Here is an 11,844-nt window from a genome sequence, read left to right on the forward strand (position 1 = left end):
TTCCCTGACCCTTTTCCTTGGGACCAGTGAACCCACCATAGAGTTGCTCCCAATAAACCTGCCTATCTACTTGTCTTGAACTGGCTTTCATTTCACTGGCAGAAATAACCTAATATCCTTCACATTTTTTATTTAAAGTTATGTTTTTCATACATTTTGATCATGTTTTCCTCTCCTCCAACTCTTCCCATATCCTTCCACCTCCCTATGTACCCAACCTTTTGTACTTTATTTCTCTCTTTGGCGGAAAAAGTAATGAATGAAACCTCCTAAGTTTCATTTCAGAACAACCTGAAAGAGGATGGTGGGTTAGATTGGAAGTAAACAAAGGCATAAGAGTGTGTGTGTGTGTGTGTGTGTGTGTGTGTCTGTGTGTGTGTGTCTGTGTCTTTGTGTCTATGTGTCTGTGTGTGTATGCTTGTATATGTATGTTATAAGAAAGAGACAGCTTTATACATCTTCCCAGAAAGTAGAAAGTCAGGGCACAAGCCCAATCACTTGAGGAAAGGCCCTTAAGGCTACAAAACGAGATGACTGATGCAGAGAAGCCACCAAGTAGCTGGTCCCAAGCCTACAGATGGTGTTCTTATTTTCCTTTCCCAACAAATATCCACCATGACACATAGACATATCCTAACCTGGCCAGGGTTGAGTGTATGGGAGAATTATCCAGACTCTGCTGCCCCTGGCATGGAAGTCATTAGTTTTCTTACACTCATTGGGTTGTGTGTTTTTTTTTTAAATTGCTCATTAACAGTTGTTATCAAGCATGGGAATTCCAAGTAATATCTCAATGAAGTTGACAACTCATTTGTCTTTATTATGTAGAACCAACTCTAGTTCCTCATGTAAACAAGGCCAATTAACTCAAACATAGCTTTAACTTCTTTCCTTTGTAAGCACTCACATGAGGAACTCAAATTAACAGGGTGACCATTGCACCTTATTCAGTGGGACATTGGACTTACTCTGGCAAAATTCCGTACTTCTTCACAACCTCTGATATTGGAATTCTTAAAATTGAGGGCACAAAAAGTGCGAATTTTGGAAAACAGGGTGTGATGAGAAGAACTGTTCCAATTCCAAGTCTTTGGTTCCTGTACCCATGTTTTACAGCTCCTGGAGAACAGACTCATGTATTTTTTCTGCTATAACATAGACTGAATTCTGCAGGATAGTAGCCACAGTGCTTGTACCTCACTGAATCCCTAGTGAGCTAACTATTCCATTGCTATTAGAGGTCAGTTAGTGCTCATGTCTGAGCCCTTGATTATTATTGGTGTGGGATGGAAGTAAAGGTTGGAAATCTGAAGAGAGGAGCTCTGCAAAGCAGCCATCCTTTAAAACAAAGCAAAACAAACTCAATTATTAGAAGTAGAGAATATTGACAGGGGTGTGTTGGTCAGGGTTTCTATTCCTGCACAAGCATCATGACCAAGAAGCAGTTGGGGAAGAAAGCATTTATTCAGCTTACACTTTCCACATTGCTGTTGATCACCAAAAGACGTCAGGACTGGAACTCAGCAGGTCAGGAAGCAGGAGCTGATGCAGAAGCCATCAAGGGATGTTCCTTCCTGGCTTGCACAGCTTGCTTTCTTATAGAGCCCAGAGATGGTACCACCCACAAGGGACCCTCCCCCTTTGATCACTAATTGAGAAAATGTCCCACAGCTGGATCCCATGGAGGCACTTCCCCAACTGAAACTCCTTTCTCTGTGATAACTCCAGCCTGTGTCAAGTTAACACACAAAACCAGCCAGTACACAGGGGTAAGTCAAATTATTAACTTTCAGTGACATCAAGTCAACATACTGGAAATATTTAGGACCTTGTTTCCTATGCAAACATTGAAAACACTGTCAGGGACATGCTAAAATAACAATATATCCCTGCATCCCGCTGAACATATAAGTGTCAATGGAATCCAAGGAAACTCCCAGCTAAGGAAAACAAACACTCAAACTGATAAGGGATTCCAGCACATCTTTCTTTCTTTATTCCCCAAGCCTTAGATGTCAGCCAGGAGTTGGAAGTGGTCTGGTTCCTTGTTGCCTCTTTCGGATGACAGAGGCAGAGGTTTTTTTCAGCCTTCTGACTTGTCTGTGGGCTGCTAAAACCTCTGAGACCAGAATATCGACAAAGGACATAGACAGGGTCCTGGCCTAGCTTGCATCAGGCTGAAAAAAAACCCCTAGACGTGTGGCTATTTCAAAAGAAGAATGCAGGCACACACAGAAGCCAGGGCAGGGTGTTAAGGCAACACACGCAATAAGGCATCTCAGATGCTAAGAGAAAGTGGCTTGAGTTGATCTGGAAACATCTTAGTGCAGAACAACATCCTAGGGACAAATGCTTTAAAAAGCTTCCAGGTACACACGGATAAAAGACCAGAACTAGTCTAAGAAGAATTTAATTCTTTCTTTGGGATGAATTGAATTCAAGGCTTAGAAAACACCAGTTAGTTACTAATGCTCTCTGGCTATATGGAACCTACATATGAAGACTTGCATGAGTAATATCTGTTAAGATTTTGTTAATTTTTTTTTGGATTGGTTTGGTTTTTTCTGAGACAAACTCAGTACTCTGGCTGTCCTGGAACTTACTAAGCATAAGTATCCCAGACTAACCACAAACTCCCAACAATCCTGCTACTTCAGAATTCTGAGGGGTTTTTGTTTGCATTAATTTGTTCATTTATTTTGATGCACAACTTTCCATGAAGTGTATAATTAAAGAGGAAGACATAGCCTGTTCAAAAGAGTAAATATGTCTCCAGAAGCTATGGCAGAAAGGGCAAAGGCAGTTGACTCATTTCACAAAGGCTTTACAGAAAATACTTAATATATGTCTCAGAAGTTTATGGAACTTAAATAAGGAAATAAAAGGAATCAGTAAAACAATGTATGAATAAAATTAATATATTATAAAAGATATATGTTACTGAATAAACCAAGGAGAAATCATAAGGCTGAAAACTACAGTAAATAAACTTTAGTAGAGGGACTAACCCAAGGAAAAAATAATCAACAAACTGGAAATAAAGGTCATTTGGAATTTCTTACTCTGTAAGAAATGGGGAAAAGTCAACAGAACCACCAAGAGCCTATGGAACATCATCAATAACACCAGAGGATGGATAGTTAGATGGATGGATGGATGGATAGATAGATAGATAGACATACAGACATAGATGCATGGATAAAGAGATACATAGATACACAGATGCATAGATTTGAGATAAGGCATAAATATAGAAATTCAAACAGCTATCTCCAAGAACTGTAAGTATAACCAAGGGATGCCCCAAACTGAAACATGCTAAATAAATTAACAAAATTTAAATAGAGCTTGGAATGAAGCAAGAGAAACACAACATAAACTTTTCTGTCCCAATAAAATTATCAGGGTAATTATCAGCAGAAAACACAGACAGCAGAAGCCACTAGAAAACTATATTTAAGGTGCTGGAATGAGAAAATTGCCAAGCCAATTAGTCTACAAAAACAAAAAAAAAGTGATCCTTCAAAAATGGATTATAAATGAAGACATTTCCCAATAAATAAAAGTTAAGAGAATCCTTTGAGTTGAAATAATAAAATAACAAACAGATTAATAAACAGGTACTCAAGGCATATAAATAAGTTTCTTCGATAAGGATAAATATGAAGACAAAAGCAGAATGATGGTCATGTGTGCTATAACTCTATCTTGTAATTTTTAAAACAGAGTAAAACAGAAGAAGTGGAACGATAAAGAACTACCAGTTTGTCCTGTGTATTCCAAAGATGAAGTCATATTTTTAAGCTAAGTATCATAAAGTGGGGAAAGTGGAGCTGTAGAATTCTTTTTATTTTTTACTGAAATTGCAGTTAAATTGGAATCATATTTACATGTATTATTATAACCTTCAGATTATATTTAATCCTCATGGTGACTATAAAGCAAATACCTGTGGAATATGCAAAAGAGAAATTAGAAATAAGTTAAAACATATTACTACAAGAAACAAATATGAAAGAAGGTAGTAATAGAGACCTCTGAGGATGAAGCAAGTAAAACATCTAAAACACTAAGGGAAAATTGCACTAAGTACTTCTTTACCGAAACAACTATAAATTAAATGGCTTGGCCTCCGAAGTTTAAAGGCCTAAATAAAAAAAGAATTAAAACCTTGAAAAGAAAAGACAAATAGAGCCCAACATTGTACTTTGTGCTAGAGTAAGTTCAGAAGTACATACTTGCGTAGGCTGAGAATTAAAAGGCTAGTCCACTAGCTTAGTAGCTAAATGAGAACAGCATAACCATTTTAATATCAGAAACAAAAAACAGGCTAGAGTTTAATGTATCTTGTAAGACATGGAAAAGAAAACGCAAAAATGATACTTGAACTTTCAAGGCTAGTAGTGCAAAGGTTGGGTGATGTCCAAGTTACAGTAAAAGGTGCCAATCAGCAGGAGTTCCTCAGAATTCTGGCAGTCTTCCTCAAAAGGTCCAGAAAGCCATGTCCCCAAATTGGTAGACACAGTCTAGATAGGCATGATTACTCCCTGTGAGGAGAACTAGTTCTACAAAGGAGGTGGTGGTGATGCTATTAAAACATTTTAACTGAGTAGTTTGGCAAGTTGGGAATGGAATTCGTTGCTCTAAGGAAGACTTACGCCCAAAAGAAAACTTGTGAATGCCTGATAGTCTCCTTTGGTGGTTTTGAAATCTCAGCATCATCAGTTATTGGGGCCAGTTCAGTCCCTCCCACATCCACTTCTCCTTCATTTAAAACTAGGCACCTCCGCTCATGTTAAGGTTGGATTAGACAACTCAGTAGGAGGAAAAGAGTCCCAAAATCAGAGACAGCTCTCCTCCCAGTGGTGATAGAGCACATCTTTAATTCCAACATTTGGGATACAGATGATGATGGACCTCTGAGTTCAAGGCCAACCTGGCTCTACAGGAAGAGTTCCAGGACAGCCAATGGTAAACAATATCCTCTGATAAAATTGTATTACCAATTAAAAGAAAAAAAACTATAGTTGGGTCCTTCTAACATAAAATATAGTAGTTATATATATTCGTGGACCAAAATTCAAAGCTCCAGTGTGTGTGAAGCAAACAAGGAGAGAATTGAAATTAGAGATGCATAGCTGTAAAATAGCAATGAATGACTGAAATATCTTTTTTTAAAGAAGGTCTGAATAAAGCAGCTAGAGATATTAGAAAAGAAATAGTACTCTTACTGGATATGATAACACAGGCTTATAATCCCAGCTTTAGGAGCCTGAGAAGGATGATATCAAGTTCAAGGTCAACCTGGGCTACACAGCACCCTCCGGGACAATCTAGATTGCAAAGTCAGACTGCCTTTAAATTAATTAATTAATGTATGTTAGAACTAGATAAATACTGTAGATCAATTAGATAAAACATTGCAGAGTGTGAATTTCTTTAAACGAGGCATAATGCAAAAGAAGTATAAACTAAGAAAAAGTCTAGTGAATAGTAAAGAAATTGAATCAGTAGTGAACAATTTCTTAACAAAGAAAAATCCTATACCTAATTGTTTCCTTAAGTTTCACAGAACAAGTCTTACCAAATTAAAGTAGCTATTAAAAAAACACATAAGATTTTTCATGTGGTCACGGAGCAATGAAGTTAGAAAATCAATGGCAGAAAAATCTATCACAAATGTGTACAAACATGGAAACAAAAATCTTATACTCCTGAACATTCAAAGGCATAGAGAGGATTTCCCAAAGGAATCAAAAATTATCTTGACAAAACTGAAAATGAAATAAATTCCAATGCACAGAATGCAGGGAAGGCATCAAAATTTGTACATTTATAGTTGTGATTGTTTACATTAACAAGAAGAAAGCCTCAAGCCAACAACTTGTTCTTACAACTTAAGAAATTTAAAAAATGCATACAGAAAACTCCCACATTCATAGAAATAACAAAGATTACAATAGCATTAATTAAAACATGAACATAAAACAATAGAGAATATCAGTGGAATCAACATTTTGTTTAGCTGCCATTGGCCACTGGGTTCCTGAAAGTAAAGATGGGGTTTTTGATGGGAAAGGTGGTGAGAGAAATAATGAGCTAAGACAAACTTCTCTGATCAAGGCCAATATTTACTTTTGAGTCCAAGCTTATAGTGGGGGGTGGATAGGGGGAGGGAAGAAACCCAACCCCCACCTTGTTGCTTTGTCAGGATCAATTCTTTGTCAGGAAAACAGGTTCAGCCTCTCAGCAGGTAGTGGCTTCTTGGAGGAAAGTCTCAGATGTGTAGCAGGACAATAGATTTTACCTGGGTCTGAAGACTCCACCCTAGGTGTGCTAGCTGACTGTGGCAAGCCAGGTCTGAGCCAGCCTGCTCAAGGCTGGGGGAAGGGCACAATTTTGTTTTCAGAAAAAAAAAAAAAAAAATCAACAAACCAAGAAACTTTGACATAAAATGGCTTAGAAAAAGGAAATAAGTGTCAAAGAACTGAACTAAGTTTGGAAGTGAAAGTGGTGAAGATACTCTCAGTCCTGAGCTTGACAAGTCTTGCCCTCTTGGTTGTTAAATTGTTAGATTACATTCCTAAAGCTAGCCACCAAGGTCAGTTCCCTTATTTGGCCACTTCCTCCTCCTGGGGCTGACCACCAAAGTACAGCTATCAAAATATTGAAGTCCATCAATCAAAATTTCCCCTTTGGCAGCTCTAATTAACATGTCCAATCAAAACAAAGCAACTCAGCTTTCGTAGGGTTTGTACTCCTGCACAAAACATCAGGACCAAGAAACAAGTTGAAGAGGAAAGGGTTTATTCAGTTTAAACTTCCACATTGCTGTTCATCACCAAAGGAAGTCAGGACAGGAACACATACAGGGCGGGAACTTGGAGACAGGAAGTGATACAAAAGCCATGGAGGGATGTTACTTACTGGCTTGCTTCCCCAGGCTTGCTCAGCTTGCTCTCTTATAGAACCCAAGACTACCAGCTCAGGGATGGCACCACCCACAATGGGTCCTCTCCTCTGGATCACTAATTGAGAAAATGCCCTACAGCTGGTGTGGGAATGTGTGACCTTAGCAAATATAAAATGACCTCTGAAAGACCTTGCTAGACTAGCACGCTGGGGATCTTCTGCTAGAAAGGTTGTGACAAAAACTCCCTTCCTAGAATGATCCAGCAAAACAAGCTTTACAAGAAAGCCCCAATGGAAAGGTGGGTGCAGATAATAACCAAGAATGTTTCAGTTTCCACTTTTGGTGACTAAGACCTCACCTCACTGGGGCCATCATGAAACATTTGTCTCTCCAGAAGAGAGAGGCTAATTACCATTTCTAAAGGGGGGAATGAAAAGGTCAGCTCAGGCCAACAATGGGCTTAACCAATTCTTGTTGTTATCAAGGTAGAGGCAGGCAGATTTCTGAGTCTGAGGCCAGCCTGGTCTACAAAGTGAGTTCCAGGACAGCCAAGGCTATACAGAGAAACCCTGTCTTGAAAAACAAAACAAAAACAAAATCATAAACAAACAAACAAAAAAAGGCCTACCCTTAAACTGTATAAGAAGTGTGTGCTTAGGAGCTTCAGGGTCGCCTCTGTCCCATTTGCAGGATGACCCCAGCATGCTGGATCAATAAACCTCTTGCTTGTTGCATTTATCTCCACCTCTGTGTGTCTGTGAGTTGGACATGCTGGATGTAAGGCTCTTTGAGTCTTACACTGGATCTCATGAAGACATTTCCTCAAGAGAGGCTCCTTTCTCTGTGATAAATTCCAGCTTGTATCAAGTTGAGAAAAAACCAGCCAGAACAATTGTCCACTTGTCAACTTGACATACAAACACTTCACTATTAACCCTTAACCCCTACTTTCTTATTCATCCCCAAGATCTAAATAACTTTAAAACTTTCCCATAATCTTTACACATTCTTATGTATTAAAATTTCAATTCTTTTAAAATATCCAATCTCTTTTAAAATTCAAAGTCATTTAACTGTGGAATCCACTAAAATACTTTCTTCCTTCAAGAGGGAAAAATATCAGGGCACAATCACAATCAAAAGCAAAATCAAACTCTAACCTTACAATGTCTGGGATCCACTCATAATCTTCTGGGCTCCTGCAAGGGCATGGGTAAATTTTCCAGCTCTGCCCTTTGTAGCACACAGCTTGTCTTCAAGGCTCCAGCTGCCGTACTCCACTGCTGTTGCTGTTCTTGGTGGTCATCTCATGGTACTGGTAACTCCAAAACACTGCTATCTTCTGCTACAACTGGACTGCACTTTCACAAATAGCCTTGCATAGGCTTTTTTCTTGATGCTGAACCTCAACTTTTCTGCATGACCTCTTCAGTCCTGGACCTTCAACTGCCATGGAGGCTGCACCTTCACCAGTGGCCTCTTCTGGCTTCTCACAGTGCCGGGCATCAACTGCTACACCTTAATGTTTCAAAACCAGTACCACCTGGGTGACTTATACATTACCAAGTCTGGCTGCCAACATGAGGTAAACTGTGGCCGCCTCTGGAACACAGCTTCTCTGTGTTCTCAAGAAGTACTTCCCAGAAGATTTTACTTAAGAGGTTTCTTAGCTTACCAGCATCAATTATCCCAGTAATGCAAAGTTTTCACTTTAGTAGTTCTGGTATTTTGTTACCCACAGCTGATTCTTCAGCCCTAGCTAACAAAAACCACAGAATCTTCACAATCAAAATAGCAATGCCCCTAATAAGAGTCTTTAATCTTCCCTCTGAAATTTCACAAGCCAGGCCTCCATCATTTATACTGTTCTTAACATCTTCTAAGTGCCCACAGAACATACCACAGAGCTTTTAACATCCAATGGCTCCTCTAGCCCAAAATTTCCAAAGTCCTTCCACAGTCCTCCCCCAAACATGGTCAAGTTGTCACAGGAATATGCCACTGTGCTGGTACCAATTTCTCTTAGTCAAGGTTTGAATTCCTGCACAAAACATCATGACCAAGAAGCAATTTGGGGAGGGAAATGTTTATTCAGCTTCTACATTGCTGTTCATCACGATGTCAGGACCAGAACTCACACAGGGCTGGAACTAGGAGGCAGGAGCTGATGCAGAAGCCCTGGAGGGGTGCTGCTTACTGGATTGTTTCCCCTGCCTTGCTCAGCTTGCCTTCTTATAGAACCCAGAACTACCAGCACAGGAATAGCACCATCCACAATGGGCTCTTCCATCTTGATCACTAATTGAGAAAATGCCTTACAGCTGGATCTCATGGAGGCATTTCCTCAGGGGAGGCTCCTTTCTCTGTGATAACTCCAGCTTGTGTCAAGTTAGCACACAAAGACAGTCAGTACATCATCCTATCAAAGAGTTTTCCTTTCCTTTTTATAAACTCCCTTTTGCCTATGAGCCATGTTTATTTCCTTTCTATCTTCTCCCTCTGGGGCAAATACTTCCCTCTTGCTCTTCCCCCAACCTTGTTTCCTACTGTCTTAGTGTTTTATTGTTTTACAGAGGCACCATGACCAAGGCAACTCTTACAAAGACAAGCATTTAATTGGGACTGACTTACAGTTTCAGAGGTTTAGTCTATTATCATCCTGGCAGGAAGCATGACATCCTGCAGACAGACATGGTGCTGGAGAAGGAGCCAAGAGTTCTACATTTTGATCAGATCACGGCCAGAAGACTGTCTCTCTCTTCTTCACTAGGTGGAGCTTGAGTATTCCTATACTCAAACACCACCCCCACAGAAACTCACTTCCTCCAACAAGGCCATACCTTTTAATAGTGTCACTTTCCATTGACCCAGCATATTCAAACCATAGCACCTACTCCCTATGTTCATCCCTCTGGGGCAAATAAATCATTGTACTGAGAACTTGGTCTTGGTGTGTGACATGCCATCTCTGGTCTTTTCAAATAGTAATAATTCTATCAATCTTGGAAAAATTTAAAGGGTTATCAGCTACTATTGTTATCAGTGAAATCTAATAAGATAACCAAATTAAATGAAGAAAAACAACAACAACAAACCTCTATACCAAAGAAAACACCATGACTGACTCATGGGTAAGTAGAAAACCAAGAAAAGGCATATGACTAACAAATAAATTAAATCCTCAATTAAGAGTTTAACAAGGACAAATCCTATACCTAATTGTGTCCTTAGCCTTCACCAAATATTCAAAGAATAACTAACATCAACTTTTATCAAATTCTTGCACAGAATTAAGGGGAAAGAGTATTTGATAGTAAACCCTCTAAGGCCAACAGTACTCTAATTGAAAGACAGATAAAGACTCAAAAGAAAACTACACACTAATTTTCTTTATAAATACTGATGCAAAAATCCCCAACAAAACAACCAGAAAAGAAATTTACTAACACACTAAAAGGATTTTACAGCATGAGCAAGTAGATATTGTTCTTAGAATGCAGGAATGGTTCAATATACAAAAATCAATCAAGCAAACACACTACATTAGTAGAATAAAGACAAAAAAGATCATCTCAATTGATGAAAAGCATTTGAAAAATTCAATATCATTTCATGATTAAAAAATAACACTCAAGTAAGAACAGGAGGAAACTCCCTCACTCAAAATAATGTGTGAAACCCCAGTAATTAATGCCACACTGAATGGTGAAAAGCTGAAAGCATGTCATATCTCTGATCAGGAACAAAACAAGGATGTCCACTTTCAACCTGTCTATTCAACATGGGACTAAGAGCCTTAGTCAAATCAATGAGGCATGAAGAAGAAATTAAAGTCACTCAAACTCGAAAAGAAATAGTGACATTTCCTTTTACAGAAAAGAGTTCTCATATCTAAAAATGTAGAAACCCCTCAATATATAATTTTTCATCTATCTATCATCTATCAATCAATCAATCAATCTATGCCTTTCTGTCTTTCCCTTCTCTAATACATACATACATATGCACATACAAGCATACAAGATAAGTAAATAAATAAAATGCAATAAAAATATCCAAGTAGAATATTTTCAAGGCATATACATAGTGAGAAAATACAATGAAGTCTTCCAAGTCAACAGCCTATAAGAAAACAACTAGTAGATGGGAAGAGGCTGTGGATTTCATAATCTTCCCCCCAAGTTGATGCAAACTGTCATTAAGCACATGAGAAAATTATCAACATTACAATCATTATACACACATTAGGGATAAAAACCGGCAAATCATTAAAATAGAAAATTGGAAAACCTTTACGTTGTTAGTGGGAGTATAAGATACTCTAGCTACTGTGGAGGAGAGTATGTGCTCTCCCAAAAACTTAACACCAATTAGACACCTGTGGATACATCCTTCAAAAACATAAAATTCAGTGAGATATTACTCAGTCTTGATTCTGAAACATGTTCTAACCTGGATGAGCTCTAAAGGTCAAGTGAAATGAGCCAGTTACAAAGGACAGGCATGTTTCTACTTTCTATGAGGTTAGAGTCATTACAGAAGCAAGACTGGTGTCAGCAGCTGGTGGGAGAATAAGTGTGGAGTCATTTAATGAACTAAATTCTCAAATGGAGTGATTAAATTGTTGTGGAAATGAATGATGGTGTGATGGTTTGTATATATCCTTGGACCAGGGAGTGGCACTATCTGAAGGTGTGGCCTTGTTGGAATAGGTGTGACCTGGTTGGAATGGGTGTGTCACTGTGGGTGTGGGTATAAGATCCTCACCCTAGTTGCCTGGAAGTCAGTCTTCCAATTCTGGATTGTAGTTCATTCCAAATATAGTCAAGTTGACAACCAGGAATAGCCACTACAGGTGGTATGGCGGCACAACAAGATGATTGGGCTTAATGGCACTGAATTGCACAAATGTTAAAAATGGCCACACTGTG

The 11,844-nt window shown here is 38.8% G+C and overlaps 1 long non-coding RNA gene across 1 annotated transcript in view; it reads right to left on the reverse strand.

Moving 5' to 3' along the window:
• LOC110301585 overlaps positions 1 to 8,407 on the reverse strand; it is a 159,961-nt gene extending 151,554 nt beyond the window's left edge. Inside the window, exon 1 of the long non-coding RNA XR_002378726.1 lies at positions 8,074 to 8,407. This is a non-coding gene — a long non-coding RNA (uncharacterized LOC110301585). The remainder of the gene's footprint in view (positions 1 to 8,073) is intronic.
• Positions 8,408 to 11,844: the final 3,437 nt, after the last annotated feature.

The sequence above is a fragment of the Mus caroli genome, chromosome 9 (genome assembly GCF_900094665.2).
Source record: "Mus caroli chromosome 9, CAROLI_EIJ_v1.1, whole genome shotgun sequence".
In the NCBI taxonomy this organism is placed as follows: domain Eukaryota; kingdom Metazoa; phylum Chordata; class Mammalia; order Rodentia; family Muridae; genus Mus; species Mus caroli.